This window comes from Anguilla anguilla, chromosome 17 (genome assembly GCF_013347855.1).
Source record: "Anguilla anguilla isolate fAngAng1 chromosome 17, fAngAng1.pri, whole genome shotgun sequence".
NCBI classification, from domain to species: domain Eukaryota; kingdom Metazoa; phylum Chordata; class Actinopteri; order Anguilliformes; family Anguillidae; genus Anguilla; species Anguilla anguilla.
This window is the reverse complement of record NC_049217.1, coordinates 2906908-2919010: the sequence shown is the minus strand read 5'-3', so window position 1 is coordinate 2919010 and position 12103 is coordinate 2906908. Positions and strand designations below refer to the sequence as shown.

The 12103-nt window shown below is 46.4% G+C and overlaps 7 non-coding genes across 7 annotated transcripts; all 7 read right to left on the bottom strand.

Annotated features, from left to right (window-relative positions):
• Window positions 1–2713: 2713 nt before the first annotated feature.
• On the bottom strand, window positions 2714–2785 carry trnad-guc. Its single transcript has one exon. It is a non-coding gene; the product is annotated as a tRNA-Asp (tRNA).
• A 2396-nt stretch (window positions 2786–5181) lies between these two features.
• trnad-guc lies at window positions 5182–5253 on the bottom strand. The gene has a single exon. It is a non-coding gene; the product is annotated as a tRNA-Asp (tRNA).
• A 1705-nt stretch (window positions 5254–6958) lies between these two features.
• Window positions 6959–7031, bottom strand: trnaa-agc. The gene has a single exon. It is a non-coding gene; the product is annotated as a tRNA-Ala (tRNA).
• Window positions 7032–7150: 119 nt separating this feature from the next.
• trnad-guc lies at window positions 7151–7222 on the bottom strand. The gene has a single exon. It is a non-coding gene; the product is annotated as a tRNA-Asp (tRNA).
• Window positions 7223–8906: 1684 nt separating this feature from the next.
• Window positions 8907–8979, bottom strand: trnaa-agc. The gene has a single exon. It is a non-coding gene; the product is annotated as a tRNA-Ala (tRNA).
• Window positions 8980–9619: 640 nt separating this feature from the next.
• Window positions 9620–9691, bottom strand: trnad-guc. The gene has a single exon. It is a non-coding gene; the product is annotated as a tRNA-Asp (tRNA).
• Window positions 9692–11375: 1684 nt separating this feature from the next.
• Window positions 11376–11448, bottom strand: trnaa-agc. The gene has a single exon. It is a non-coding gene; the product is annotated as a tRNA-Ala (tRNA).
• Window positions 11449–12103: the final 655 nt, after the last annotated feature.

Sequence of the window (12103 nt, the reverse complement as noted above, 5' to 3'; positions counted from 1 at the left end):
TGCCTGACACAAAATGACAACTGCAAAACCATGTTTCGGTGCCTGGATTCCAGTTGTTTCTGCGAATTGCAGCGATCCATTTGCTTCTCTTTTCTTTAGCTTTCGGCAGTCTGTAAAAAAGATAGCTCTGATTTCTTGTTGAATCTATTTGTACAGTCAATAGCACAACAGGTTTTTCCCATATTAGATGTGTTTTTGGTGTTTTCGCTGCAGTCAAGCTGAACGCTAACACTGCCACTCAGTAGTCTTTCTGCCACTCAGGGGGTGTAACCGCAGTGACTTCCACTTAATGTGAAGTCATGTGCATACCCTCTATACTAACGAGGACAAAGCACATTGTCGCCCGTGGCTTTACACTGAAAATGCCAGTAAACTCTGAAATGGTCACTTCCACAATAATGTGTCCTTTTTAGAAGGGAACATACGATGAAATTCACATGGTTTTTTATGGGTTGTAGACACTTTTGCGTTAGTGCAGCTTGTGATATCTGTGAATTTGTTTGAAAAGAATTTTACGATGTATGGTTTAGGCCAAAAGCTTACATGCACCTAGGCTAAAGATATTTAAACTCAGTTTTTCACAACTCTGCACATTACATGTTACCGTACATCTCTTTTAGGAAGTCAATTAGGGCATCTACTTCATTCACATCAGCGGTAATTTTAAAACAATCGATTAGAGACAGATTTATTTTTGCTTTAATTCACTATATCAGAATTCCAGTTGGTAAAAAGTTATACACCATACTTCAAGTTGACTGTCTCTTTAAACACTCTGGAAGATTTCAGACATTGATGTAATGACTTTTTAGAAGCTTCTGATAGGCCAATTGTCACAATTAGGAGTTCATTGGGAGTTAATTGGCCCCTGTGGCTGTATTTAAGAGGCTGCCTTTAGAGCCACTGCCTTTTTGCCCATCGTACCTCGTCTTCGTGCCCCAGAGGCTGATCATTGCGTCCTTCCTATTTCCAGTGTCCCGATATTGGATGAGACTAGGGAAACGGCTTCAAACTGTGCTTCTCGTCACCTCCCGGAAAAGGATACATCGATTTGTCTTACCGCGGAAGTCTTTTCACATTTCCGTCTGACACTATCGTGATCATGCCCACAGAGATTGAAAGACCTTCCCACCGAATCGGACACTATCCAAACTTTAGAAAGCGGGGATGGCGGAGAACCTTACTATCCAGAAGATGTGTCTATTGCCACCAAATTTGATTTCAGATGCTACAGTGGGAAATAAAAGTTTCTCACTGTGAACACTGACATTATATTAACAGTGAGAAACATCGACTTTGATGACGGAGAAGAAAATAAGCTGTCATTTTGACTTCACACCTCTTCCCTCTCTCCTTTCCTTTCCGAGTCTCCCCCCTCCACACACTTCTGGGTAGGACATAGGTGGTGGGGGGGAGCGGAGGAAAAAAGTAGATTATTGGTACACACCCAAAGAATAGTTCCAATTGCTAATTTTATCTGTTCTTGTGTCCACCGTCCTCGCTTGGCCCAGAAATCGCAAGAGGTCGATCATCGTCAAGGACACTACAACTTGTTGAATGCTCCTTGAAGGATCGAGGAGATGGGTAGCTCCCAAAGCTCGAGCAAGGAATCCCGAGGGTATCCTTTGCGGAAGTATTCAGTTCGGAAAGAGTGAGACATAAATGATCAACCTGTGGAACTACCTCTCCCTATTTGTCACATCTGGCTTCAAACAGAAGCCAGATGTGACAAATAGTGGCTTCAAAACACGTTTGGCTGAACGAGGACGTCCCCGGTTGGCTAGTACACGTTTCTTTGATTCCGCTGTCCTTGTTCCTTCCGATGGGTGAAGCGTAGGAAAGGACACAAGGAGGTAAAGGTAAGCGATTGGAATGAGGTTTCCGGATTCTTCTTCGAATCAAAGTCAGTACTGAAGCCATCCATCTGTGTGGCGCTTTTGGTTCCGGTATCCAGGCAAAACACAGGAAAATGACTGCTGGGGAACTTGTGAAGGCGAAGATGGAAAATGCAGGCATCGATCCCGTTGCCTCTCGCATGCTAAGCGAGCGCTCTACCACTTGAGCTTATTCCCCACTGCACAAACACAGCCGAAGCCATCTCCAGAATCCGCGGTGTTGTCCGTCTTGAACAGGGATCCCTAGGTTCGGAAAGAGTGAGACATAAATGATCAACCTGTGGAACTACCTCTCCCTATTTGTCACATCTGGCTTCAAACAGAAGCCAGATGTGACAAATAGTGGCTTCAAAACACGGTTGGCTGAACGAGGATGTCCTCGGTTGGCTAGTACACGCTTCTTTGATTCCGCTGTCCTTGTTCCTTCCGATGGGTGAGGCTTAGGAAAGGACACAAGGAGGTAAAGGTAAGCGATTGGAATGAGGTTTCCGGACTCTTCTTTGAATCAAAGTGAGTACTGAAGCCATCCATCTGTGTGGCGCTTTGGGTTCCGGTATCCAGACCAAACACGTCTGCCTTTTGTCGGAACGCGGGAAAATGACTGCCAGGGGACTTGCGAAGGCAAAGATGGAGAATGCGGGCATCGATCCCGCTGCCTCTCGCATGCTAAGCGAGCGCTCTACCACTTGCTAATTCCCCACTGCACAAACACAGCCGAAGCCACCTCCAGAGTTCGCGGTGTTGCCTGTCTTCAACAGGGATCCCTAGGTTCCACCGAATTCCAAAAATGGGCTGGGATAAGGGTCAAAAAACAAATTCTCCCCGTCGGGGAATCGAACCCCTGTCACCCGCGTGACAGGCGGGGATACTGGCCACTATACTAACGAGGACAAAGCGCGTTGGCGCAGCCCGTGGCGCCCGCGGTTGTACCCTGAAAATGCCAGTAAACACCAAAATGTTCGCTTCCACATTAAGATGTCCTTTTTAGAAGGGAACGTATGATGACATTCACACGTTTTGAATGGGTTGTAGACTTTTTTATGTCAGTGCAGCTTGTGAGATCTGTGAATTTGTTTGAAAAGAATTTTTAGATGTACGGTTTAGGCCAAAAGCTTACATGCACCTAGGCTAAAGATATTTAAACTCAGTTTTTCACAACTCTGCACATTACATGTTACCGTACATCTCTTTTAGGAAGTCAATTAGGGCATCTACTTCATTCACATCAGCGGTAATTTTAAAACAATCGATTAGAGACAGATTTATTTTTGCTTTAATTCACTATATCAGAATTCCAGTTGGTAAAAAGTTATACACCATACTTCAAGTTGACTGTCTCTTTAAACACTCTGGAAGATTTCAGACATTGATGTAATGACTTTTTAGAAGCTTCTGATTGGCCAATTGTCACAATTAGGAGTTCATTGGGAGTTAATTGGCCCCTGTGGCTGTATTTAAGAGGCTGCCTTTAGAGCCACTGCCTTTTTGCCCATCGTACCTCGTCTTCGTGCCCCAGAGGCTGATCATTGCGTCCTTCCTATTTCCAGTGTCCCGATATTGGATGAGACTAGGGAAACGGCTTCAAACTGTGCTTCTCGTCACCTCCCGGAAAAGGATACATCGATTTGTCTTACCGCGGAAGTCTTTTCACATTTCCGTCTGACACTATCGTGATCATGCCCACAGAGATTGAAAGACCTTCCCACCGAATCGGACACTATCCAAACTTTAGAAAGCGGGGATGGCGGAGAACCTTACTATCCAGAAGATGTGTCTATTGCCACCAAATTTGATTTCAGATGCTACAGTGGGAAATAAAAGTTTCTCACTGTGAACACTGACATTATATTAACAGTGAGAAACATCGACTTTGATGACGGAGAAGAAAATAAGCTGTCATTTTGACTTCACACCTCTTCCCTCTCTCCTTTCCTTTCCGAGTCTCCCCCCTCCACACACCTCTGGGTAGGACATAGGTGGTGGGGGGGAGCGGAGGAAAAAAGTAGATTATTGGTACACACCCAAAGAATAGTTCCAATTGCTAATTTTATCTGTCCTTGTGTCCACCGTCCTCGCTTGGCCCAGAAATCGCAAGAGGTCGATCATCGTCAAGGACACTACAACTCGTTAAATGCTCCTTGAAGGATCGAGGAGATCTGTAGCTCCCAAAGCTCGAGCAAGGAATCCCGAGGGTATCCTTTGCGGAAGTATTCAGTTCGGAAAGAGTGAGACATAAATGATCAACCTGTGGAACTACCTCTCCCTATTTGTCACATCTGGCTTCAAACTGAAGCCAGATGTGACAAATAGTGGCTTCAAAACACGTTTGGCTGAACGAGGACGTCCCCGGTTGGCTAGTACACGTTTCTTTGATTGCGCTGTCCTTGTTCCTTCCGATTGGTGAAGCGTAGGAAAGGACACAAGGAGGTAAAGGTAAGCGATTGGAATGAGGTTTCCGGATTCTTCTTCGAATCAAAGTCAGTACTGAAGCCATCCATCTGTGTGGCGCTTTTGGTTCCGGTATCCAGGCAAAACACAGGAAAATGACTGCTGGGAAACTTGTGAAGGCGAAGATGGAGAATGCGGGCATCGATCCCGCTGCCTCTCGCAAGCTAAGCGAGCGCTCTATCACTTGAGCTAATTCCCCACTGCACAAACACAGCCGAAGCCATCTCCAGAATCCGCGGTGTTGTCCGTCTTGAACAGGGATCCCTAGGTTCGGAAAGAGTGAGACATAAATGATCAACCTGTGGAACTACCTCTCCCTATTTGTCACATCTGGCTTCAAACAGAAGCCAGATGTGACAAATAGTGGCTTCAAAACACGTTTGGCTGAACGAGGACGTCCCCGGTTGGCTAGTACACGCTTCTTTGATTCCGCTGTCCTTGTTCCTTCCGATGGGTGAGGCTTAGGAAAGGACACAAGGAGGTAAAGGTAAGCGATTGGAATGAGGTTTCCGGACTCTTCTTTGAATCAAAGTGAGTACTGAAGCCATCCATCTGTGTGGCGCTTTGGGTTCCGGTATCCAGACCAAACACGTCTGCCTTTTGTCGGAACGCGGGAAAATGACTGCCAGGGGACTTGCGAAGGCAAAGATGGAGAATGCGGGCATCGATCCCCTGCCTCTCGCATGCTAAGCGAGCGCTCTACCACTTGCTAATTCCCCACTGCACAAACACAGCCGAAGCCACCTCCAGAGTTCGCGGTGTTGCCTGTCTTCAACAGGGATCCCTAGGTTCCACCGAATTCCAAAAATGGGCTGGGATAAGGGTCAAAAAACACATTCTCCCCGTCGGGGAATCGAACCCCTGTCACCCGCGTGACAGGCGGGGATACTGGCCACTATACTAACGAGGACAAAGCGCGTTGGCGCAGCCCGTGGCGCCCGCGGTTGTACCCTGAAAATGCCAGTAAACACCAAAATGTTCGCTTCCACATTAAGATGTCCTTTTTAGAAGGGAACGTATGATGACATTCACACGTTTTGTATGGGTTGTAGACTTTTTTATGTCAGTGCAGCTTGTGAGATCTGTGAATTTGTTTGAAAATAATTTTTAGATGTACGGTTTAGGCCAAAAGCTTACATGCACCTAGGCTAAAGATATTTAAACTCAGTTTTTCACAACTCTGCACATTACATGTTACCATACATCTCTTTTAGGAAGTCAATTAGGGCATCTACTTCATTCACATCAGCGGTAATTTTAAAACAATCGATTAGAGACAGATTTATTTTTGCTTTAATTCACTATATCAGAATTCCAGTTAGTAAAAAGTTATACACCATACTTCAAGTTGACTGTCTCTTTAAACACTCTGGAAGATTTCAGACATTGATGTAATGACTTTTTAGAAGCTTCTGATTGGCCAATTGTCACAATTAGGAGTTCATTGGGAGTTAATTGGCCCCTGTGGCTGTATTTAAGAGGCTGCCTTTAGAGCCACTGCCTTTTTGCCCATCGTACCTCGTCTTCGTGCCCCAGAGGCTGATCATTGCGTCCTTCCTATTTCCAGTGTCCCGATATTGGATGAGACTAGGGAAACGGCTTCAAACTGTGCTTCTCGTCACCTCCCGGAAAAGGATACATCGATTTGTCTTACCGCGGAAGTCTTTTCACATTTCCGTCTGACACTATCGTGATCATGCCCACAGAGATTGAAAGACCTTCCCACCGAATCGGACACTATCCAAACTTTAGAAAGCGGGGATGGCGGAGAACCTTACTATCCAGAAGATGTGTCTATTGCCACCAAATTTGATTTCAGATGCTACAGTGGGAAATAAAAGTTTCTCACTGTGAACACTGACATTATATTAACAGTGAGAAACATCGACTTTGATGACAGAGAAGAAAATAAGCTGTCATTTTGACTTCACACCTCTTCCCTCTCTCCTTTCCTTTCCGAGTCTCCCCCCTCCACACACTTCTGGGTAGGACATAGGTGGTGGGGGGGAGCGGAGGAAAAAAGTAGATTATTGGTACACACCCAAAGAATAGTTCCAATTGCTAATTTTATCTGTCCTTGTGTCCACCGTCCTCGCTTGGCCCAGAAATCGCAAGAGGTCGATCATCGTCAAGGACACTACAACTCGTTAAATGCTCCTTGAAGGATCGAGGAGATCGGTAGCTCCCAAAGCTCGAGCAAGGAATCCCGAGGGTATCCTTTGCGGAAGTATTCAGTTCGGAAAGAGTGAGACATAAATGATCAACCTGTGGAACTACCTCTCCCTATTTGTCACATCTGGCTTCAAACAGAAGCCAGATGTGACAAATAGTGGCTTCAAAACACGTTTGGCTGAACGAGGACGTCCCCGGTTGGCTAGTACACGCTTCTTTGATTCCGCTGTCCTTGTTCCTTCCGATGGGTGAGGCTTAGGAAAGGACACAAGGAGGTAAAGGTAAGCGATTGGAATGAGGTTTCCGGACTCTTCTTTGAATCAAAGTGAGTACTGAAGCCATCCATCTGTGTGGCGCTTTGGGTTCCGGTATCCAGACCAAACACGTCTGCCTTTTGTCGGAACGCGGGAAAATGACTGCCAGGGGACTTGCGAAGGCAAAGATGGAGAATGCGGGCATCGATCCCGCTGCCTCTCGCATGCTAAGCGAGCGCTCTACCACTTGAGCTAATTCCCCACTGCACAAACACAGCCGAAGCCACCTCCAGAGTTCGCGGTGTTGCCTGTCTTCAACAGGGATCCCTAGGTTCTACCGAATTCCAAAAATGGGCTGGGATAAGGGTCAAAAAACACATTCTCCCCGTCGGGGAATCGAACCCCGGTCACCCGCGTGACAGGCGGGGATACTGGCCACTATACTAATGAGGACAAAGCGCGTTGGCGCAGCCCGTGGCGCCCGCGGTTGTACCCTGAAAATGCCAGTAAACACCAAAATGTTCGCTTCCACATTAAGATGTCCTTTTTAGAAGGGAACGTTTGATGACATTCACACGTTTTGTATGGGTTGTAGACTTTTTTATGTCAGTGCAGCTTGTGAGATCTGTGAATTTGTTTGAAAAGAATTTTTAGATGTACGGTTTAGGCCAAAAGCTTACATGCACCTAGGCTAAAAATATTTAAACTCATTTTTTCACAACTCTGCACATTACATGTTACCGTACATCTCTTTTAGGAAGTCAATTAGGGCATCTACTTCATTCACATCAGCGGTAATTTTAAAACAATCGATTAGAGACAGATTTATTTTTGCTTTAATTCACTATATCAGAATTCCAGTTGGTAAAAAGTTATACACCATACTTCAAGTTGACTGTCTCTTTAAACACTCTGGAAGATTTCAGACATTGATGTAATGACTTTTTAGAAGCTTCTGATTGGCCAATTGTCACAATTAGGAGTTCATTGGGAGTTAATTGGCCCCTGTGGCTGTATTTAAGAGGCTGCCTTTAGAGCCACTGCCTTTTTGCCCATCGTACCTCATCTTCGTGCCCCAGAGGCTGATCATTGCGTCCTTCCTATTTCCAGTGTCCCGATATTGGATGAGACTAGGGAAACGGCTTCAAACTGTGCTTCTCGTCACCTCCCGGAAAAGGATACATCGATTTGTCTTACCGCGGAAGTCTTTTCACATTTCCGTCTGACACTATCGTGATCATGCCCACAGAGATTGAAAGACCTTCCCACCGAATCGGACACTATCCAAACTTTAGAAAGCGGGGATGGCGGAGAACCTTACTATCCAGAAGATGTGTCTATTGCCACCAAATTTGATTTCAGATGCTACAGTGGGAAATAAAAGTTTCTCACTGTGAACACTGACATTATATTAACAGTGAGAAACATCGACTTTGATGACGGAGAAGAAAATAAGCTGTCATTTTGACTTCACACCTCTTCCCTCTCTCCTTTCCTTTCCGAGTCTCCCCCCTCCACACACTTCTGGGTAGGACATAGGTGGTGGGGGGGAGCGGAGGAAAAAAGTAGATTATTGGTACACACCCAAAGAATAGTTCCAATTGCTAATTTTATCTGTCCTTGTGTCCACCGTCCTCGCTTGGCCCAGTAATCGCAAGAGGTCGATCATCGTCAAGGACACTACAACTCGTTAAATGCTCCTTGAAGGATCGAGGAGATCTGTAGCTCCCAAAGCTCGAGCAAGGAATCCCGAGGGTATCCTTTGCGGAAGTATTCAGTTCGGAAAGAGTGAGACATAAATGATCAACCTGTGGAACTACCTCTCCCTATTTGTCACATCTGGCTTCAAACAGAAGCCAGATGTGACAAATAGTGGCTTCAAAACACGTTTGGCTGAACGAGGACGTCCCCGGTTGGCTAGTACACGTTTCTTTGATTGCGCTGTCCTTGTTCCTTCCGATTGGTGAAGCGTAGGAAAGGACACAAGGAGGTAAAGGTAAGCGATTGGAATGAGGTTTCCGGATTCTTCTTCGAATCAAAGTCAGTACTGAAGCCATCCATCTGTGTGGCGCTTTTGGTTCCGGTATCCAGGCAAAACACAGGAAAATGACTGCTGGGAAACTTGTGAAGGCGAAGATGGAGAATGCGGGCATCGATCCCGCTGCCTCTCGCATGCTAAGCGAGCGCTCTACCACTTGAGCTAATTCCCCACTGCACAAACAAAGCCGAAGCCATCTCCAGAATCCGCGGTGTTGTCCGTCTTGAACAGGGATCCCTAGGTTCGGAAAGAGTGAGACATAAATGATCAACCTGTGGAACTACCTCTCCCTATTTGTCACATCTGGCTTCAAACAGAAGCCAGATGTGACAAATAGTGGCTTCAAAACACGTTTGGCTGAACGAGGACGTCCCCGGTTGGCTAGTACACGCTTCTTTGATTCCGCTGTCCTTGTTCCTTCCGATGGGTGAGGCTTAGGAAAGGACACAAGGAGGTAAAGGTAAGCGATTGGAATGAGGTTTCCGGACTCTTCTTTGAATCAAAGTGAGTACTGAAGCCATCCATCTGTGTGGCGCTTTGGGTTCCGGTATCCAGACCAAACACGTCTGCCTTTTGTCGGAACGCGGGAAAATGACTGCCAGGGGACTTGCGAAGGCAAAGATGGAGAATGCGGGCATCGATCCCGCTGCCTCTCGCATGCTAAGCGAGCGCTCTACCACTTGCTAATTCCCCACTGCACAAACACAGCCGAAGCCACCTCCAGAGTTCGCGGTGTTGCCTGTCTTCAACAGGGATCCCTAGGTTCCACCGAATTCCAAAAATGGGCTGGGATAAGGGTCAAAAAACACATTCTCCCCGTCGGGGAATCGAACCCCGGTCACCCGCGTGACAGGCGGGGATACTGGCCACTATACTAACGAGGACAAAGCGCGTTGGCGCAGCCCGTGGCGCCCGCGGTTGTACCCTGAAAATGCCAGTAAACACCAAAATGTTCGCTTCCACATTAAGATGTCCTTTTTAGAAGGGAACGTATGATGACATTCACACGTTTTGTATGGGTTGTAGACTTTTTTATGTCAGTGCAGCTTGTGAGATCTGTGAATTTGTTTGAAAAGAATTTTTAGATGTACGGTTTAGGCCAAAAGCTTACATGCACCTAGGCTAAAGATATTTAAACTCAGTTTTTCACAACTCTGCACATTACATGTTACCGTACATCTCTTTTAGGAAGTCAATTAGGGCATCTACTTCATTCACATCAGCGGTAATTTTAAAACAATCGATTAGAGACAGATTTATTTTTGCTTTAATTCACTATATCAGAATTCCAGTTAGTAAAAAGTTATACACCATACTTCAAGTTGACTGTCTCTTTAAACACTCTGGAAGATTTCAGACATTGATGTAATGACTTTTTAGAAGCTTCTGATTGGCCAATTGTCACAATTAGGAGTTCATTGGGAGTTAATTGGCCCCTGTGGCTGTATTTAAGAGGCTGCCTTTAGAGCCACTGCCTTTTTGCCCATCGTACCTCGTCTTCGTGCCCCAGAGGCTGATCATTGCGTCCTTCCTATTTCCAGTGTCCCGATATTGGATGAGACTAGGGAAACGGCTTCAAACTGTGCTTCTCGTCACCTCCCGGAAAAGGATACATCGATTTGTCTTACCGCGGAAGTCTTTTCACATTTCCGTCTGACACTATCGTGATCATGCCCACAGAGATTGAAAGACCTTCCCACCGAATCGGACACTATCCAAACTTTAGAAAGCGGGGATGGCGGAGAACCTTACTATCCAGAAGATGTGTCTATTGCCACCAAATTTGATTTCAGATGCTACAGTGGGAAATAAAAGTTTCTCACTGTGAACACTGACATTATATTAACAGTGAGAAACATCGACTTTGATGACGGAGAAGAAAATAAGCTGTCATTTTGACTTCACACCTCTTCCCTCTCTCCTTTCCTTTCCGAGTCTCCCCCCTCCACACACTTCTGGGTAGGACATAGGTGGTGGGGGGGAGCGGAGGAAAAAAGTAGATTATTGGTACACACCCAAAGAATAGTTCCAATTGCTAATTTTATCTGTCCTTGTGTCCACCGTCCTCGCTTGGCCCAGAAATCGCAAGAGGTCGATCATCGTCAAGGACACTACAACTCGTTAAATGCTCCTTGAAGGATCGAGGAGATCTGTAGCTCCCAAAGCTCGAGCAAGGAATCCCGAGGGTATCCTTTGCGGAAGTATTCAGTTCGGAAAGAGTGAGACATAAATGATCAACCTGTGGAACTACCTCTCCCTATTTGTCACATCTGGCTTCAAACAGAAGCCAGATGTGACAAATAGTGGCTTCAAAACACGTTTGGCTGAACGAGGACGTCCCCGGTTGGCTAGTACACGTTTCTTTGATTCCGCTGTCCTTGTTCCTTCCGATTGGTGAAGCGTAGGAAAGGACACAAGGAGGTAAAGGTAAGCGATTGGAATGAGGTTTCCGGATTCTTCTTCGAATCAAAGTCAGTACTGAAGCCATCCATCTGTGTGGCGCTTTTGGTTCCGGTATCCAGGCAAAACACAGGAAAATGACTGCTGGGAAACTTGTGAAGGCGAAGATGGAGAATGCGGGCATCGATCCCGCTGCCTCTCGCATGCTAAGCGAGCGCTCTACCACTTGAGCTAATTCCCCACTGCACAAACACAGCCGAAGCCATCTCCAGAATCCGCGGTGTTGTCCGTCTTGAACAGGGATCCCTAGGTTCGGAAAGAGTGAGACATAAATGATCAACCTGTGGAACTACCTCTCCCTATTTGTCACATCTGGCTTCAAACAGAAGCCAGATGTGACAAATAGTGGCTTCAAAACACGTTTGGCTGAACGAGGACGTCCCCGGTTGGCTAGTACACGCTTCTTTGATTCCGCTGTCCCTTGTTCCTTCCGATGGGTGAGGCTTAGGAAAGGACACAAGGAGGTAAAGGTAAGCGATTGGAATGAGGTTTCCGGATTCTTCTTCGAATCAAAGTCAGTACTGAAGCCATCCATCTGTGTGGCGCTTTGGGTTCCGGTATCCAGACCAAACACGTCTGCCTTTTGTCGGAACGCGGGAAAATGACTGCCAGGGGACTTGCGAAGGCAAAGATGGAGAATGCGGGCATCGATCCCGCTGCCTCTCGCATGCTAAGCGAGCGCTCTACCACTTGCTAATTCCCCACTGCACAAACACAGCCGAAGCCACCTCCAGAGTTCGCGGTGTGCCTGTCTTCAACAGGGATCCCTAGGTTCCACCGAATTCCAAAAATGGGCTGGGATAAGGGTCAAAAAACACATTCTCCCCGTCGGGGAA